Raw genomic sequence first — 21754 nt, 5'->3', positions numbered from 1 at the left:
AACTTGTACCTAGAATAGAGCTCATAATTACAAATCCCTTTGTCAGTTGCTCTATTAAATGCTTCATCTTTCATTATTTGCTACTTACATTAAATTCACCAAGACTGCTGCCATAAGGGGAGGATATCAGAATATTTATACAATATTTATCCCAGTGCCTTACTTCATTTACTGAATTTCAAGTGTTTGGGTATGGATCAGGTAAGACTCTTGGCTTTTATTAGCTGTACAAAAATGAGCCTGCTTTTCACATCTGCTTTTTTACAGTCAAAACATATCTTGTGCCAACTAATGCAGTTTGTTTGTATATACTTTAAACCCATTCATGAAAAAATACCCTTCTTTAAATTGGAAAGCTAACATCTCTTTCTTACCCTCTTCTAGCCCAAGACACTTATTCAAAAGCAAGAGCTCTAGTGGTTTTACATTAAGTTTATCAATTAATAACAAGATTAAACCATTTTTTCCCATGTTTTTAAAAATAATTTTTTGAAAGACTTCATTTGTTCCTCACCAAGTCAGAGATAACATTACATCAGGAGTATCTTTGTACAAAGCCCTTTACCTTTTTGTAAATTTTATCTCTCTACAGACTTATCTCAGTCGAAGAAGCACTTACGTAGCCCAAGATGACATCAAATACAGCATTAGTATATAGGAAGGTATTATGTTTTTCTTATGTTCTTTTTCACTATATTTATTTGATTTGATATTCTAATATTTCAATGAAATAACTTTCAATAGATCCTTGCATTCTCACTAGATTCTCAATAATGTATTACCTTTATAATAATTTTTTCTTCCCTTATCTATGCTGTAGAAAAGCTTTCACTCATCTCATAAAAATTCCTAAATTCACATTTCAGCTGTAAAAGACAAAATAAGATTCTTAACCTAAAATGTTTATCTCACAGTATAGAATATAATTAAGGTATAAATAGTTACCTACAAAAGTAATTTTGAGGCAATGTGAATTTCTAGAACTAAGTTAGTTTTGTAACACAAATATAAGAGTTTGTCACAAATTACTACCGCCTTTTTAAATTGTAAACATATTTAATATCATGATGTCAGGAAAATGCATAAAGCAGAGGAAAATATTGCTTTAAGAATGTTTCATTAAAAAAGTTAGTCCCATATGCCATTACACAGCTAGCAGCTGCGTTGATGAAATCACAACTCCTTTCAGTGACATCCATATGAATGTAGAGCTTTGACATTACACTTGGTAAAAGCTGTGTGTCTGATTTTCTGCATGTAACTGTTTTTAGGCAATTGTCAATCCTATTTGATATTTTATACAAAAATAAAAATGTTATGGGGCATCTTTAAAACCAAAGTTGCATTTGGTGTTAAATATGTTGCAGTAGGCTTTGTTCCTGATATAAAGAAAATCTTCTGAGTCACAAACCTCATGTATCTATGGAATCATTAGGGTGATTCAAGTCAGAGAAGCCTTCTTCTTCTGATCAAATCAGGCTCATCTATGGCATCAGATCAGGCTCAGATTTTTGTCCAGTTAGGTCTCAAAAGCCTACAAGAATGGAGATTGCATAGACTCTCTGGGCAACCTGCTCCAGTGCCTGCCTGTCCCAAAAATGGCTTCATATAGAAGTTCACATCAGGAATTACCTGCCTCAGATTTTCTCAAATTGACTTGACTTTTCTACTTTTTAACTATCAGGAATGTTCTAATTTTTATTTCTTTTTTACTCTCCTCGGGGTTTTGGTTTTTTAGTGCAAAGTCAGGGAGAACACTGTGTTCCTGAGAACAGTTTTGTTTCTTTTACACTTCTCACAGATTTCTTCATCCTTTTAAGAAGTTCACTATGTGATTCTTCAAGTTTGGAGAAGGTCCTTTTGCATCACAAGGGAAGAAATTTGACATTACAAAGGTGCTCACTGCACAGGGAATTTCACTGAATCGGAACCACACAATAATTTCTCAATAAGAACTCAGTAATACAGTCATTGTCACTGACAGCAATGACAAATCCTTTTCTCACACTGTAAGTGATGAAATGCCCTTGATGTCCAGCCATGAAGATAACAGGGACATTATGATATAGTCAATTCTTATAATCAAGGTGTACAAATGAAATTGTATACCAGTTATTCTAGACAGCCATAATAATGATTTATAATGTATTAAATATCTATATGTCTTTCTATAGATATATAGATAGTATACGATATACTCAGAGTTTATTTGGTATCATAAAATAGGAAAGGGAACAAATAGATACTAAAGAAGACTAAACAAATGGTAACAGGCTGTACCTAGTATGTGATCTATCATCTTTCCTTAACTGTCCCACCTCACACTACAAAAGTGAGATTATTAGAATTTCCACATTAAATTACACTAATGAAGATAACTGGAAAAGCCTGTCACTAATGACAAATATGAATGTACAAAGAGCAAAGGCAACAGGATTTCAAAAGGTAGATTATACTTCATGCTCCTTATGTTATGGTACATATAATTAATTCACCTTTATAAGAACGAGATTACCAGGGCTGCAGATGCACTAATAGCCCATCACTGCTCCAAGCAGCCTCACCTGGGGCCTCCACTCACCCCCTTCCCATGGGCTATGTTTAATGCAGCACGGGGCCCTTGGTCCCTGCCTGGGCTGTGTGGCAGGAGGGCCTGTGTAGAGCCTCAGCTCTGGCAGGGATGGCTGGGCAGGACCTGGGTCACTGCTGCAGGTGGCTGCTGCTATACTCTGCTGCCACCTCTGCCTGCTCTGTTTGGATCCTATGTGGGACTGTGCCTGCCAAGGGTCACCAGCCTGTGCTGGGGTCACCCTGGGCTCCTGGTGTGTCCCACTCCATGGAGGTACACTCCTCTTGCTGCTCCCTGACAGGGATGTAGAACAAGTAAATACCACCAGCAGGACCAATATCCTTCCAGTGTACAGAGGGGCAGGGATAGAAAAGCCAGTCCTCTAGTTAAATCTGTACTTGAACCATAGTGACTTTTCTGTCTCTCATCCTAAGCAGCTCTGTTGACAGCTGCAATAATATGATTTAAAAAAACTGGGTTCACAAGCACAGACAAGATGCTTGCTCAGAGCATCTTCTAAGAACGACACTTTTAATAAAGTTTCCAGTGTTGAGGCTTTTGGTCAGTAAAAGTGGTATTCAGTAGTACAAAAACTTAAAAAAAAAGAACCAAATACCTGGATGGTGGAGTGTTTGTTGTTCCCCAGCTCCACCCACTTTGTCTTTAGAGAGTGTCTAAACCTTGACTACATAGCTCTTTCATAAGACCTGCCACTGTTGCTCTTTCACTGTCACATAGTGGTTGGGCAGTTTGGTGCAGAGAGGTCACAAGATGTTTTGTCACACATTTCAGCTGGTTTTGGTCTCAGAAGCTGGAGACATTTTGCTTCCATGCAGGAATGCTGAGAGGCAGCCTATGCAAGCATTCCCTTCATCGCTCGCATTGCTGGTGCAGCACTCTGTGATAGCAGTGAATGTTAAGAGACTATAAATATGGTGAGAATTCAGAGAGTACACAGGCTTTTGAGGCTGCCTCAGGATTTGGATCATCATTTAAAGCTATTGGGAAGCCTTGAAAATTAAAGCAACAGCTGCTTTTTCATTGGAGAATGAAGCAATAGCAGAAAAAATTGATTTCATAGTTCATTTCAGAGTACCTACTGATTGAATGGCAAAATTGACTATTTTTGTACATGCAGTAGCATACTGCTACTGTTAAACTATACACATGGAAATAGAAATTTTCTGCATTGATGCTCTGGCTTGCAGCTTTTCCAATACCACCTGCCTCTTTCCAGTACTTAGCATACATGGTAGCAAATACCTGGCACACTGGAGTCCTGTGTGGAGACACCTGACCTCGTCAAGTTGTGGCATTTAGCCTGGGATTCTGTCTCAGTCTCCTGCACTGGTTCCAGTACTATATTACTGGTTCCAGTTAACTATGTTGCTCAGAGATAGCTTGTCTTACTGCTCTGTGTAACAAACATCCTTATTGTCTGTCAGCAATACACTTGCCAAGGATTTAATATGTGCCTGCCATGTCTAATTATTATGAAGGATGCCTGTTACACTTAAAAATCAAATTATTTCTAAATGAAAATGTACCTATATTGTAGTTTCTTATAAATTTCTTTGTTGACATTATAAACACAATTGGAGGCTTTTAATTTTACACAATTTTATTTCCTCTTTTTCAGTATGGTGCAAATTCTTCCACTGATTAGATTTCATTCAGGGAGCTGAATGGATTCCCTGATGACTGTATTTTAGAAGTCTTTATTGACTGTGTTTTATATAGTAAAGAAAACAATACACATTCAGTGTTAAATCATTATATAAAAGCACCAATAAAACTGACTGCTGGGTTTTTAAAATGACACTTAAATCCTGATATATATCCCTGAATGCATCACTTCTGAGAATTAGACTAAAAGATAGGTGTCTAGCTACAGCTGTAGTTGTTTTAACCAGAGAAATTTGCATCTTTAAGTGCTCAATGAAGTCCCAGTTTCAAAGTCCAAACATTACTTGGCAGTGGAAAAAAAAACCAAACAAATTCACTGCCCTTGTATATCAGAACTAGCATATGTTCTGATAGAAGAGAGATTTATGGCAGTATACAAACTAATAAATATTCCCACATAACAATTGGAAATAGCATTTCACTCACAGTAAAAGAAAAAAAACCTAAACAAAAATGCTGATATTCAAAACAAAAATAGATATTTACAGCTAAGTATAGCTTACAAATATGTCACCTAAATCCTTAATATTGATGTTTCAAATCAATTACAAATCTTTCATTTCCATCTATAGTAGCAGTACCACATCCCTTTTTAGCAAGTGCTGTGAAGGAATGAATTTACAAACCAGAAATCCTTTTTGCCACCAAAAAATCCTTGCTGTAACTACCTAAATTCCCAGGTATAAAATTTATATTAAGTGGAGATAAACCTGAGGTATATTTCTCAAATGAAAAAAAAAAAATAAAATGTAGTAACTGTCCCAAACTAAGTACTAAGGTGGCAGAAAGCTCAAAGATGAGGTCATACTTAAGAAAACCCCAATACCTTAAACTAGTAAAATGTATTTAAGGTAGCTGGAAAAGCCAATATTTTCTTTATAGTAATGTCACACACTAAAGTCAGATCTGTCATTTGGGCATTAGACAAAATTGGCATTTGCAATTTTTAATAAATTAAATAATCCAAATATTGGGTGTTAATATTATTATTGTTTGTTGCGTGGTCTATTTCGTTTCTTGAAATTCTATTGACCAGTTCTTTGTTTGGTTTTTTGTGTGTGAACCCTTAAGTTTCAGGTGGTGAAAATTTGTTTCAGTGTAATGGGATGCTTATGCTGTTAAAAATTTAGCCTATGTCTCTAAGTTTAATACAACTTGATTTTTCAAGACTTTTTTCATCTCTGTTTGTCCTGTCTATTGTAAAATGATTTGGCCAACAGTGCCTACCTGCTCATAAGGAGCTATGGTCTTATAGTAAGTTATGGACTTCAAATATGAAGATAATCACTGTTTGAGTGATTTTTTTTTATGATCCTAGAGAAACAGAGAGGAAAACAAAGAACAAAGAAAAAGGAAACAAATTAAACAGATGAGCTTGAAAGAAAAATACAGACACATCTTCATATTTAGTGAACTTACATTTGAAAGACAGCTCTGGTTCTTATCATTGCATCTTCAATAGTATACATGGAATGTAATTCCTTGGTACGAGACACAAATGTGCCATTATGCCATCATGCATGACCTCACAAATGACTGATGCATGAACACAATTAACTTTGTGATCTTGCGATCCGTGGTTCAAGGTTACTACCTTTTTATTTTGCAGCTTATAATGCCTAGCGAAACTGAGCACCAATTTGCTGTTGGGATGCAGTAGGTATGAGCTTTATACTAGAAATAATTGAAATCTATGTTGCTTTTCTTAGGTACAAAGTGTCTTCAAATCTGTCTGGTCTGAAATTCAGAAACCAGACCTCACAGAAAGTGATAACATGTCTACGATACTGTGCTTTCACCCTGCCTCCTTTTGTGCTCTCCTCTTCTTTCCCATTGTCCACTCTGTGCATTGTTTGCTAGATAGATGATTTCAGACTCACTCTTGCTCCCTCTTAAATCAATAACAAAACTCCACTTGAAGCCCAGGATGTTTTCCTGGCAATTTTTACCTTTTATAGTTATGCATATGTAGGTCTATTGAAACAGCAAAATAATTTTTAGTATGGTATTGAACAGATATACCTAATTCCTGAGTATGTGAAATTCCACACTTATCATACAACATACTTTGTTAATAGAGAGCAAACGGCAAATATATGGCTGTGGGCCAGGCCAACTGACTTAAGCTGAGAGACCAGATAAACTCTTTAAGCTTTCTTTCTCCAGTGCACTTAAGAGGTGCTACTTGAAAGGGTGAACTGAATTCTCAACTATTATGAAATATTTTTTATAAGATCTCTGTCTTTGTTTATGTAAACCAAGTGTAATACTATATTCCTAGCTACAGTATCACTGTACTAGTTATATGTTCTTTTGATATGATTTTGTGAAATTTCTTACACTGTAAAAGTAATCTGATTTTCTAAACAGCAGTGTACAAAGATATGTGGATTTAAAAAACAAAACCAAAACTAATCCCATTTACAGTTCTGTTCCCTTTCATTCAAATGAACGTAAAAACATACAGGCTATTGGCAAGTATCTAGATGACCAGTTGTCATGAAGAACTCTGTCACATGCTCTCTCTTCTTAGAGCCTGCAAACACAATTGCTTACATAAAAGTTTTCCAAAAATCTGACAAGTGCTTTTGTACATGAGTACAAAAGAAAGCAAAAAAATTCAGGGCTATAATATACAATAACCTGACCATAATCCTAAAAATGGAGTCAGCAAACATGAGGATTGCTGACACAGAACAATAAAAATAATGATTTTTTCCTGAGGCATTAATAAAGCCAGAACATGTTCTTCAGCCCTGCAATAAAATGCTTTACAGTTTATGAATTACTTAAAGCTAAGTAGAGCTTTCTCTGATAATCAGACACTGCATATATTATTTCAGTGTGGTTCTGCATTAAAACACTAGCATATATTCATGTTGAACACCATTGATGTTTAGTGGCCATTAAACAAAATATCAGGAAAGGAAAACATGAACGCTACATTACACATCATCTATCTGAGCTTTGCTAAATGAGTCAGAATGATTCCTTCGTAGGTAAGACTTCAGCTTATAACTAACTTTGCATTAATGTCTTGGATTTTTCTACACATGAACTAGTGAGTAGAAAAGGTAAATAAAGACCCCAGGAGCTAACGCAGTCTGAGACCCTCTCACAATAGCGAATCCTGTGACAGACATGAGCTTTATAGAGCACAGATATCTGCACCTGTCCAAACCCTGACATAGTGTTTCAACAAAACACACCCTGAGAACTTCAAGATACTTTGTCTTCACAGATTTTGGGTATTTCATTTGAAGAAAAAAAAAAAAACCTCACAAAGTTGTTCGTAAGTAAAAAAAAAAAACAAAAAACAAAAAACAAAAAAACCCTGGTGGACAAAATAAGTTTGGCCTAAATACAAGGTATGAAAAAAATATAGTCCAATTTTTTTTTAAAACAGATCAGGGTAGCAGAAGCAATATAAAAGAAATCAGTTTAAAGACAGAAATTTTGTTAGCAAATTGCAAAGAAATGAAAATAATAAAGGAACACAGTTGTTAGTGTCTGACAAATCAGAAAAAGAAATACAGCGTATCTCACAGTCCCACATTTTAAACTATGCACGCTATGATTATAGTAATAAAAAACAGATACTGTGTCTGTACATAGGGAAACAAAGAACTGTTCTTTTTTAGGAACTATCTGTAGGAAGAACATACAATTTAGTCAACAAGGGAGCTGGAATAGCCTCTTGTATTCTTTCCAATGACTATAGAGTAGTATTTAGCAGAAGGAATGTTTTTTGTTCTTTCCTGTGTGCTTTTTTTCTTCTGCTTATCCTCCTCCTCTTTCTGATGAAGCATGGAATTTTTCTGTCCTTGCACCTGGTCTGACAAACAGCACTCTCACTATTTTTACGTGTTCTAACTCGCAGCACTTTTTTTCACACAACTGCAATTGCTGCGCTAACCAAGAAGGCAAGATTCTGACCTTTGCCTCCAATGCCAACAGTTGGTCAGACAGCATATGACACTCCAGTTAACAAGTTCTTCTACTAATTGTACTGAAAAGCTGTACAGCAATCCTAGTCCAGCAATCCCATCCTGAAATTCTCCTAAAAGCACACAGACTGAACCATAAATATGAGATGGCCACTGAATTAATTTGTGAACATGTATTATGTTTGTTTTCTTTCTTTCTGAAAACCTGAAACTGTTAGTAGAAGGAATGGATGAAGTTCAGCAAAGTGTATCAAATACTAGATGGCTTTTGAAGATGATCAAATGTTAGTTTTTCCCCTTCAACAAAATATCCACATTTGCAAAGAAGAAAAGCATGGGATAAATATTTTTGTGCCTTGGGCCTAAATGTCTCTGTGTACTCTGGTAACTTCTATTCAGGGTCAGAGGGGAAGACAATTACTCAGGATGGAAAAGGTTGGACCAAGCCAATTTTCCAAATTAAAATATGATCTGAAGTGAGTATTGCCTAAAGCTTAACTTTAACTGAATATACTTTTTTGCTTTTGACATTTCCTCGGATTGTTAAGATAGCACAGACAAATCCTGATTTTAGAGGATTTTACTTCTTTCCCAAAGTCTTTTAAAAAAAATGTGTTTCCTCACAGTTAATCTTAGTCTTGATGATTCAGATCTGTTTCAAGAAGCATTGAGAGGCAAGGCAAAGTTTTAATAAACAGTCTGTACTGCAATAGAACTTGGAAACTGCAGAAATTTAGATGAAAAATAAGGGGGGTTTGTTGAAAGACAGCAGGTCATATGGTGAAGAAATACTCCTTTGCTAGTGTGTTTGAGACTTTGACTATTATTGTGTGAAATGCAAATGCATGTGTAAGATAATTTAATTCCAATGTGAGGAAAATGAAAACTTGTTCATAAATATGAATAATTTTACAATGTCGTTTCATATGAAACTCATAGGATCTGAAGAGCAGTAAGTCACAAAACATACATTATGCTATATTCATTTCTTCTTTTCAACAACCATACAGGAAATTGTCTTCAAAACACAAGTGATTATCTGCTGACAGAAGGTGAGAGTGACATTTTTTCAATTTTCAGATAGCAATTATAGTCTTTAAATGCTAGAGAAACTTAACACTGCAAATAATTTATGGGTTTTCTTGGATGTACTTTTAAAAAAGAATATATTTTCATATTATTATTCTTTTAATTTTCAAATATATTTGTTCCAGATGTCAAAACTTCTATGCAAAGGGTATACCTACCCAAAATAACAAGTTGGATCAGACTGATCCTTAAAGAAGATATTAAACAATATAATGAAAACAGCAGGTTTTTTGCTCCTCAAAATATCACACTTATTCCAGTTGCTCCTGAGAAGACAAATATTAAGTCTTTACTGCTACCACATATTTGCAGTATAAATGATTCCCATTTGCATACAGGTTTATCCCAAAAGGCATCTTTGTAACGATTTGTAAAACATCAAGAAAATCAAGCTTCTTTGGACAAGGATAAAGGGAGGATTCTACAAAGTTCCTTATGGAAAAGAGCAATAAATGAACAGAGAATGAGAGGAGCTTCATCTGACAACCAAATTAGCTTGCTCCTGATTGATTATGTAAAAAGAGGAAAAACCCCATCTTCATATGGGGAAGATTGATGTAGTGTCTTACATTTAGGAATTGACTTTTGGAAATTACAATGTCCAAAAAAACCCAACCCAAACCTAAACACTGTTTTCTGAGTGTACATACTGTGCTTCATTCAGTAGTGAAATACATTTTTCTGCAATAAAATGATACTAATACTTCACAAAAAACATCTCATGGCAGCTTAACTTTTGGCTTTGAGATAGAAAGTCTGGTTACAGCTTCCTTTCTGGGGGAGTAAAAGTTCACATTTTGAATCAAATTATCTTTAAAAGAAATATGGAAAGGTTAAAACACATGCTCAAAAGAAAATTTTCAGAACTTGAAGTTTTGTGAATTTACTAGCATTATGGAAGGATCAACTCTATAGAACTATGTTTGATACCACTCTACCCAACTATATTAGGAATCAGTACTGGGTCTAGTTTTTTTCAGTATCTTCATCAACAACCTGGATGAGGGGATGGAGTGTACCCTCAGCAAGTTTGCTGATGATACAAAGCTGGGAGGGATGGCTGATACACCAGGAGGTTGTGCTGCTGTCAAAGGAGATCTGGACAGAATGAAGAGCTGGGCAAGGGTGAACTTCATGAAGGTCAATAAAGTGTAGAGTCCTGCACCTGGGGAGGAACAACACCAGGCACCAGTACAGATTAGGGGACCTCCTGCTGGAAAGCAGTTCCTTGGAGAAAGAACTTGGAGTCCTAGTGGGCAGTAAATTCTCCATGGGTCAACAATGTGCCCTTGTGGCCAACGTGCTCTTGGCTCAATGATATCCTTGGGTGCATCAGGAAAAGTGTGTCCAGCAGACATAGGGAGGTTCTCCTCCCCTTCTCCTCTGCCCTGGTGAGACCACACCTAGAAAACTGTGTCCAGTTTTGAGCTCCCCAGTTCAAGAGAGACAGGGATCTACTGAAGAGAATCCAATGGAGAGATGCAAGGATGATTGAGGGACTTGAACATCTCTCCTATGAAGAAAATCTGAGAGAACTGGGGCTGTTTAGCCTTCAGAAAGGAAGTCTGAGAGGGGATCTTTTTAATGTCTATTAAGGGGTGGGTGGGTGTCAAAAGGAAGGGGTCAATCTCTTTTCAGTGGTGTCCAAGGAATAATGGGCTTATACTAAAACACAGGAAGTTCCACCTCAACATGAGGAGGAACTTCTTCACTGTGAGGATGACAGAGATCTGGAACAGGCTGGCCAGAGAAGTTGTCGTCTCCTTCTCTGGAGACTTTCGAAACCCACCTGGATGTGTTCCTGTGTGGCCTGACCTAGGCTATCCTGCTTTGGCAGGGAGGTTGGACTCGATGATCTCTAGAGGTTCCTTCCAACCCCTAACATTCTATGATTCTATATTGAAACTATACTATTGTATATATATATACCATGACACATATACTTTAAGCAACATATCAAGTTAAAGATGTTACAAACATCCTATGTTTTCCAGTTGCAACAGTGGACTGATGCAGTAAGAAGGAAAGCAATGAAGGGAAAAAAGATTGGAAAAATGTTTGAAGGCAAGTTGATTTGGTTGATAATGGCCTAAGAACACTCTCCTACAAGGACCCCTTCTGTCCATTTCCAGCACCCTACTGTGCTTGTCTGTAACTGTGAGCTTCTATTAACCTAATGTTTCTCTCTTACTGAACCGTGACATACCACTGAAAGCACACTGATGTAGTATCTAATGGCTGGAAAGAACAGAGACAAGACAAGACAAGATTGTTCTCTCATTCTGAAAGTACTGGAAAACGATGTATAGTACTAAATATCTTGATCCAGTGTATTTGCAGTTGCCTCTCTAACATATCTTAATGCTGAGCATCTACCTGATTATTTTGCAAGGGGACTACTACAGTCTTTTGTCATCAAACCACATAGGACATTATTTGTCTGAAAAATAATTACAGCAGCCCTTTTTCCGAATATATAGTTCACTGCCTATGCTATGTTCCTTCCACCTTTTGTCTTTACCACAGCAAAGCTAACAAATCAAATGCTCAGTAATGTCACTGGGACATGTGTTTATGCAGCCTTACAGATAATCAGATTTCATGTTATCTGTCTTAAGGACATTTACAGAACTTCCTGATGTGCAGTTATTGACTTTGCAGGACCAAAAGCAGTATTGCTCCAGATTTTCAAATGTTCCACAAGATTTGGCTCTGGATGTGGGCACTTGACATTGACAGATAGAAGACATTGCAAGCTGCCAGCTTTGCTATGCTAAACATTTTAGAATGACAATTACTGTGCTAGATTTTGTGTTACTAGTTGTGTCTAGCACTGGAAGGAATATTTATTTTGGGTGTTTTCTGCAATTTACTGCAGAAATGTCTTTTCTATATTGTGAGATGCTGATAATGTAAACACTAAAATGTGGGCTAGCCTCTAAGCTCATTTGTGTTTGTTTTTTTGATACTACAGAAACAACACACAGGACAAATAACATCTTCTTGCAAAAAAATATTAACATATGGTGCTTCAATCTATATGAAAAATAAAATCAGAAATGAACAATGTTCTGAAACTGTGATTTAGAATTGAACCCAACTGAAAAGAATTGCTGGTGCAGTACCTGGCACTATAGCAAAATGAATAATCAGCTCATAAAATTTATGACTGAATCAACTTTTATTCTTTATTCTGTGTTTGTCACTGACTGTTCTTATTTGTTATTTTTTTCCTGTTCTCTACCAGGCAGTCCACTTTTTATGCATAAAACAAATGTCTATTTATGGTTTTACATTACATTAAGCAAAGTTAAGTTATTATCTACTGTGCTATATGCCCCATCAAAATTAGTCTGACAGTTCATTTGGTTGGTTTTAGATATCACAGAAAAATAGGAAATCAATTGAATTGCTAAGATGTACTTTGATTAAACTGAGGTAATGCTGTAATTCAATCCATAGATACCCATTAATTAAAAAAAAAAATTATAAAAAAGAAAATTCCACCTTTCTAAATTTTGTGGCTTCCATTTATCAGGTGCTGGAATAAAAATCTTGTAAGTAAGGAAACTAAAACAAAGTATATTTAGATATCAAGTATTTTTATGCAAAATAACTAGTTAAATTCAGTTTTAAAAGATAAATAAAAAGAAAAATTACTATGCTGATCTATATAAAACACTGTCAGCCTATCTATCTTACTAGACACTGTAATTCCAAATAATGGCAAGATTTTCAAAATTCAAGCACTACAGAAAAGATGATTCTGGATGAAATTGCAGAAACCACTGAAAAGTACAGGATGTATTATTTTAGAATATTATGTAAGAAAATTACTCTGTATTGTTCCTATTGCACTTTAGGAGAAATTAAGGGTGGTAGGTGTAATAGCAACAGAATTATTTAGTAGCTGGAGTACACAATAAGAGATGTATTCTTGGCACAGTCAACAGGAAGGTATATTTATCTCAGAGACTATTTCTTTTTATATATATCTTTAAGTAGGTCAGTATTACCTTTTTACAACAGTTACAGATCATCCAGTGAAATACCACAATAACGTCCAAGGATTACACTAAAATCATCACAAGTTCACAGTAAAATGTGATAAAGCAGCTCTGATATCTATTATTGAAAAATACAATAAAGGCTGTGGATAACAATTATTAAGAGTAGCATCTTCAGAATGAAAACTTGACAAAGAATTTCAGCTGGACAATTTCTGCAATGAAGTTCTGGAGGCAAGTACAGATGTTCTCAAGCTGTTCTTCTGTTCATAGGAAACAGAATATTCAGGAGCACAGGGTGCTCTCATCTCAGTACTGTAGGGGAGGATTTTTTGTTCCTGATTCAAGGAAAAGACTTCTGCTCTCTGGCCAGCATTTTTTCCAGCTTCTTGGCTTGTTGGTCATTCAGGTTCCTAGCACATGTCAGCACAGTGTGTCATTTTAATAATGTCTCCTGATATCTTATTGTCTTTGACTTTACCTGTCCTCCCGAACTTGCTCTGTATTCCCCTTATCTATCAGCTTTGCCTTGATCATCTAATACTCAGCATGCTAGCCTAATAGAAAGTTATAATTTTCTTTTTCTTGGATCACATTTACTAGTAGGAAAAACAACTTATTTCAGGGTGAGGCAAGTGGTGGCTCTGTCCCAAGAGAACGGGCAGGAATGTACAAATGCTGGTGGCTGGGAAAGGTGGAAACAGAATGTAGATTGGGCTAATGTGGACTACCAACCACAAACAAAAAACCTAAGTCTTCCAACACCTGTCTTATAATTTCTTGAATGTCCTGTTTAATATGAAGTTAAAAGTGATTCAAAGAACTATGCATAATTTAAAATTGATTCTTTAAATAATAAACTGTAGTTTTCAAAACAAGCATGCAAATGCAAGGCTATAATTGACAGCTGACATATGAATAATCCATGTCTTGTTTTAATTATTCCAGTGAGCCAGAGTTTTTGAGGAAAAAGCCACATAGGTCCATATTTAAGGTAGTGATAGTCTTTGTCAACAAAAATAAATTGTAAGAACATTTACAAAAATGTGTTACACTTTGACCTTAGAGAATCACTCTATAAATGTCTGCATGGACGTGGTCACTGTCCACCTTCAAATCCTTGTTTAAAATCCTCATTATGAAAACAACCACAACAAAATCCTCAAATACACAGTTCCTAGATGGATGTTTTCCTGACCACTGTTTTCATACTGAACAGAGCTGGTTTGTTGTTTGCTTGTGCTTCCCCTTTCTGTCTGTTCTCTTCTACTTGTTAGCAGCAGTGTTGCACTCTGGACTGTGGGGTCCTTTGGGCAGGGAGTGTCCCTCTGTAGGATTTTTGCCCTGTGGGGACAAAGGACTTGAGGGATCTAGAACTCTAAACTTCATTTTATGGGACATAGGGCTTAAGTATGGCTTCAACCCTCAAGCTTGAAACATTCTGCAGGAAGTAGTCAACCATGACAAAACCAAATCAGCATGAAGAAGCATCTCCAGCTACTGGGAACATCAGATTTGCTAATTTTAAATTTACCTGATTTTGGTCCCTTCTGATGCACTGTTCCTTCAGACTTTTTCTGTTTTATCTCATACTATATTTATTTCTGTTTCAGCCACAGCTTTTTCCTCATCTCAGCTCTGTTCTATTTTTTTCTTTCAATCATTCTTCTATATGGATTTTTTTTAAATGAAAGATTACCTAAAATATTTCAGTTCAATGTAAAGCCTTGCACCCTTCGTTTTATGAACAATGTAGATCTCTACTGCAAAGAAGTTGGTATTGCTTTATGGGACACTAAAAAGGTGCAGTGAGAGAACGAGAAAGAACTTTTATAGTCTTGGTGAGGCTAATTCTTTAATATTTGTATTGATTCTATGTCTTGGCAGAAAAAAAAAAAAAAGTGAAAAATCAGTGGAGGTACAGCAAAGAACTAGAAGGCCTGAGAAAACACCATACAGTGTGAGACTTGAAGTGCTATTTAGAAGAAAGACTGAAAAGTAACTTAACTACAGTACATAAATATCTTCATGGTAAGAAAATACTACCTACTACAAAGCTCTTTGATCTTACAAAGAGGGAAATCACTAGAACAAAATGCTGAGTATGGAAGTCAAATTCAAATGCAAATTGCAAATTCAATGCAGATTAAGCACTCAATTTCATCACTAAAAACATCTGGTCACAAGAAGAAATGCAAACCAAACAGAGGCTTCAAATAAAGTGTGGATGTCTTTGTGGAAGCTAAAAATTCAGGCTTTGAGCTCTCCCTTTTTCAATAAGGGGTGCATTTTATTCAAACACGTTATCAGACATCAACATCAGAGTTGGTAGTCTGCTTATCTCTTTGGCTTTGAAATCTATGAATCTCATGACATTCGGCAACTCGTCCTCAGTTCAATCAGTCTTGCTTGAGCATTCTCCTGATTCCACAGGAATGGCTGGCTGTTTAACATAGAAGATTCTTTTGAAGTACTGGATTAAAATATCATTAACTTGTCTGAAATCTCAAAACATGCTTCCAAATCTATGTCAAAGTGGATAGATTACCTTTCTATGTGTGCTATAGATTGATTACCTACCTCACATTGCTTAGTACCTATAGAACTTACTCTTTATAGTTTATGAATTTCATTGCTTCTTAAGGTTTTGGGGACCAGGATCACTAGAAACATTAGGGTCTTTTCTTAATGAATAACAATGAATACAATAACTATGGATTTTGTGGTGCAGCTCAAAAAGCCTGAGACATACTAGTCTAGATGTTTTCAGGACACGAGGAGCATTTCTCTCACAAAAAAAACCCCACGGACTTCAACTGCATTAATGAAACACACAGGGCCAGAGAACCAGCTAAACACTGTTCCAGTACTGTTTAATTGTTATCAGGCATCCAGGCACAAATGCTGAGCCACTAGAGAATAGGCCCCAGATATTTTATTTACTCTAGCCATAGAATTTAAGGCTATGTATACATGACAATTTCTTCCCCTCAGAACTGGACTGAAATCTCTCTTCAGTATATCTGTCCAATCCTGTTAAAAGTAATTGAAGAGTTCTGAATATGATCCATATTTTTTTCCAAGGCATAATAATCACACTTTCAACTAGCACTTCATGTACTTTGAGTCTGAAGTACTCCTCTTAGCCTTTGGAAACTGTTTTATTGTCTTTTGGCAAAATGAGGAGCTACCAAGAGCTTCTACTCTTTTTCGTCCTGAGCAGCTAATGACTAAGTCCTCTCTCAACAGTTTCTGTAGTGTATGAAGGGCTAAATTGAAACCTGTCAATTTCATATTTCAAGGCAACAGTTCTCATTACAGTAGACTTAAAAATCTTTCCAGTATTTCATACTCTTGAATTGTGAATATCAGCTTTGAACACAGAACCATCACAATAGTTTTTAATGAAATGTGCAGACACCTTCTATTTCTACTTGATAGTCCAGCTCTTATAAACATTGTATTATCTCATTTAACCACAGCATTGAGCTAATAATTCCTGTTTTAGCAGTGATTTTCAATGAGCTTGTGTTCTTTCCTGAGACATCATTTTCAAAGACAAGCCCTATGATGTAAGTACAAGGTGTATATATTGTTTCTGAGTTTTGTACTTTTCATCTATCTATATTAAAACAAATACACACCATCTGGTGGTAAATGTACCTTTTGATTTACCTGACTTTTTCATACTTTACTGGATGTTTTGATCTGCAAAGGTTTTGTGACATTCCTTGTATCAGTCAAAACATTGTTGAACACCAAGTCAGAAAATACTTTGTTCTGAGCTCTCTCTACTTGTGGCCATTGTTATCTTCCCACAAGCGACTGCATTCTGACATCTGCTTGCAAGCCAGCCCTTAATACTGCCTGTTTAGTTCCATATATTAAACTTCTAACCAAAGTGTCACAGATTGCCAAAAAAATCAATTGAAAGATCCGTGTGCACTTTATCAATGTGCATCATCTAATGACGTATTTGCAAAAGAAATGAGGTGGATATTTAACAATCCATTTAACAGTCTGAAGTTAATTGGGAGAGTTTCTCTTTTCTGTTTATTCCATTTCTTTATTTGTCAAAATAATCTCTCCATGGAACCAGAATAATCAGTATTATACTGGATATGCTGATTGTTACGTCCTTAGTTACAGGTGCCTTGAAATATGACTATAATTAATTTTGTTGATTTTGAATAGGTAAATACAGAATAAAACAGTGGAATAACATGTTACTCAGTTTTGTCTTAAAACTTCATAAATGTGTTATTTACAACATATGTCAGTATTGATTGAAATCTCCCACATAGGCTGTATATTTTACTAACAATACAGTATTTCTGTACTTCTATCAGTATATTTAGTACTTATCATAAAGCTTGTGACATAACAAAGATTTACAGAAATGTCTTGCATTTACAGCCAAATCCATGCTATACCCTCATTCCCACTTAGTGTAACATATTCCAGACCTCTTTGCTACTTGTCAGATGCCTCATGTGCCCTTGGTCTGGTCCTTGATGTTCTAAAGTGCCATATGATAGGAGGTATGTACATATAAATGCAAATACACACATGAATACTAATAAACACCTATGCACACATGTACACACAAGCACAATAAAGATGGTTCTATAAAACTGGATTGCTTACTTAAAGTTATGTATTAAATGTGTTAAAAGGTAATGACTGTTAAATTGGGGAAAGAATCATATAGTTCATGGTTCTCTGGGTTATTACTGTTTGTATTTAGAAACTGATGCCAGCAACCTTAGCAATTATTATTAGCACATCTTCTGCAGTTGTAGCACTGGGAGCCAATTCAAAATGTCGTGGTTTCTCTACTCTTATTTTTTCTCTAATAGTAGAAGAACTTTGTAGCCAAATTCTTGTGTTTCTAACTTCTTTTGCCACTGAAACAAACTGCAAACAGCAAGCTCTTTTAATAAGCTACAAAGTATATTTACCAGCTTCTATAATATGCCAGCATTTTCAAATATATACTCTTCAGTTTTATGTCATGTTAACAAGTGTTAGAAATAACAAAGACAATACAATAATTGCAGAAGGCTGGATTCTAGCAACTGCAAATGTCAACTGTCTGCATCACAAACGAGAGTTGGCACAGAGACACCTAGAAAGAAACCTGATTGTCACTGAAGTCAATAGCAAAACCTCTGTAAAGGGTTTTTAGAAGAGTAGTAAATAAGCATGTTTCACTTAAACTGAAACCAGACAAGAAAAATTTTTTAGGAAAGAAAAGGGATTGCTCTCAAAAACTGCAAAATAAAATGAGATTTTAAAAATTACTTTCCATATGCTGCCAAGTACTATTTCCCATAGCATCCCATTTATCCTTTCATTATATGGTTTCTGAAAGTCTACCAAACGGGCATTTGCAAAAAATCTGTGCAGCAAGGTAAGTCTGAAGAAGACATGTTCAGAATCTTGCAAATTAGATGACTAATGTGCATGAAGCCCTTGGACTCAATATCCTGAGGCATGAGCAAACTGTCACCACTGACTGGTGACTCACAAGTGCAAATGCTTCCTTCAATCTAAAAAACATTAATGTGGGAGAAAGACAGATGTTTCTAAAGAATACAAGACTTTCTCTATAAGGCTGAAGACTAATTCATCTTCTGATCAGCAGTACAGAAAAAAATAAAAGGCATAAATGCTTCTGATTAAGTCTATTTCCATGTTACTCCCATTGTCTGTGATTTGTATTGCTGTAAACAATACCTTCCGTGTGCTTTTACAGAGCTGAGGATAACCAACCTATTATCCACTAGCTGCTCAAATACAGACAATATTTACCTAGAAGATGAAGCAATTAAGGCCTTTTACAACTAAAAATTAATATAACTAAACATGGTGGTTTTTTGTACTTAACCAAAATTACTTTAAATTGTCTGATGGGTCACCATACATCACTTTTTCATGAGTATTTTCTCCAAAACAACCAAAGCACGTGTTATATTCAGGGACCACTATTACAACTGCTAAATAAAGTATCACAAGGTAATTGTGTAACGCTACTTGAGATGCAAATACACTTTGGTAAATTTTTCTCTTGTTTTGATATATGATGCACATACTCAATCTTTAGGGCATTTAGAAAGCTTATTGTTGTGTCCTTGTTCAAAGAAAACTGCTGACTGAGATCTACCAGGAGTATCTCTTGCTTTGTCCTCTTCTTGCCTTTTTCATAACCAGTACTGAATATTTTAAGATTAAAGTTGTCAGGAATATGCTCTACTCTGTTGAGCTATCATCAAGCAACAGAGAACAGCAGCATAGCACTGTCACCCCTTGCAGTGTAGTAGGCTGGGAATTTTACTTACAGCAGGCCACAAAGGGATGTAGAAGAAACAAGAGAAGAAAATGAGCTAAATATAAAGATCTAAAAGGTAAATGTTTAGGCTGTGGCTGAGAGGCAGACTGGCTACACAGAAAAACTGCTTACACAGAAACTCTGTTGAAAAACTGCATGGGAAGAGGAAATATTTAATGGTCATTCTAATGATGAGTGTTTATGAAATATAGTGATTGAGAAAATTCTGAAACTGCAAGCCAGTTGTAATTTAGCAAATCAGTGTAATATGAAAATGCATTCTCAAAATTTCATAATATGTTCAATATATTGAAGTGAATTTGGAGCCTGAAGATCAGAAAACGTTTTCTCCAATTTTATCAGCTACTTTAATAAGAGAGATTTCTAAAAAAACAATGTTTGTAATTTCTTACAATTTCATTCAACTCTAACTAGGAAAAAGTCATTTTAGCATTTTACCAGATGGAAATACCCATAATACATTTTCTAATGTTCTAGCTCAAATGTAGCTCATTAGCACATATATTATATATTATATGCACAAAATGTATATGCTGTGAGTCCATCACTGAGGCAGAATAACCAATCTATTGAGCACCCAGTATTTTTTCTAGACATATTTAACTAAACAATATGAAAGCAACACGAATTTTAGTTAGAAATTCAATTACAGTAGATACTGGCAATAATCAATTGTATCTGGCTTTATGGTTTGTATTTTTGTTTTGTTTTGTTTTTTCTTTGTTGGTTTTTTTGCCTCAGTAAATATTGAATAAATGTTCTTAGTGTCCAAAATCCTGCTACTTAAATGTTTCACAGGAGGTCTCTTAATGAGGCATTGGCATTGATAATTAGCATTGATAATTGGCATTTTGGAACAAGAGAGAAGTGATTAATGCCATAAACAAAAAATAGTATTTCTTAATAATCAAAATTAATTCACTTTTCCTGTGGGACACAGTAGCTTTCTGAGCCATTTCTATTGCCTTTCAGAATTTCTCACATCATTGTTGTGATATTATCTAGCATAATTTACAGAAGATAAGTATTAAGATTAAAAAACTAGCAATGCTTAACAAAAATTAACTGAAAAATAATAACTAACTAGTTAATAAAGAAAAGCTGTTGCACATTAAACAGGGTAGGTGAGAAAAGGATGGCCAGCATGTAAGGAGACAGTCCTACCAGATCATGCTGGGACACTACATGTAGGATGACAAAAAGACCTTCTCTTAGGCAGACTCATCCTCTGCTCTCTGCAACTTCACACTAGGCTGAAGATGGGCAAGGGAACTTCAAACTACTTAGCTTGCCCTCTGTCACAAGTGTCACAGATTGGCGTGGACAAAACACAGAACCAATACTGTTTTGATCTGCATTATTTTACTGCTGTGAAATTATTTCTTAGCTGTTAATATGTTAGGAAAAAAATGTAGACATCAAAATGATTGTAATTTAATTGGTAATAATCGCACGTAACAAGTCTCAAATACACACTGGCTTTGTCTGAGAGAGTGGCTTGAAAGATGCAATTTACACAACATGTGCAGACTGAAACAATATATTCTTTGATTCTACAGATCACTTCTGCAGATCTGGCATACAATAATTATCAGTTATGTGCAACTAGAAGCTGAGACTTTTTACATTTACCAAAAGCTTTCTGTAAAGTCCCTAGGAAATGACGGTATTTTACTAAACATTTTCCTAGTATTTTTAAAAACAAACTATGTATTTTAAGGAACACATATTTTACTTAAGTGTTGTTAATATTTAGTATTCAGAATTTATCTCATAAAAATCTATTTACCACTGTACAAAGTTTTTCAGTAACATTTTATTTGTGTAAATCTATGAATGATGGCACATGATGAACAAGCTCTGTCTTCTAAGATAAAACAAAGCTAAAGGAGTGCATGAAAGTGAATGGAGTATTGATGCCTGTCTGGTTTTGTAGATCCCTCTATTTAGGTGCTTATTGCTATATGCTAACTGTGTGCAACTCAAAAAGGAATTTTACACATTGACATGCATTGTAAACGTATCTTCAACCAGCACAGATGGCATAAAATGCTTAGTGTTGTTTTCAGACGACATGTCATGCTGTGGGAAGATATAGCTGGAA

General features: G+C 35.5%; 1 protein-coding gene across 2 annotated transcripts in view; it reads right to left on the bottom strand.

The window, feature by feature from the left end:
* The window catches only part of PACRG (parkin coregulated), a 217751-nt gene that overhangs the window by 47697 nt on the left and 148300 nt on the right, over window positions 1-21754 (bottom strand). The window lies entirely within an intron of this gene.

The sequence above is a fragment of the Calypte anna genome, chromosome 3 (genome assembly GCF_003957555.1).
Source record: "Calypte anna isolate BGI_N300 chromosome 3, bCalAnn1_v1.p, whole genome shotgun sequence".
NCBI classification, from domain to species: Eukaryota; Metazoa; Chordata; class Aves; order Apodiformes; family Trochilidae; genus Calypte; species Calypte anna.
This window is presented reverse-complemented; position numbering and strand designations above follow the sequence as displayed.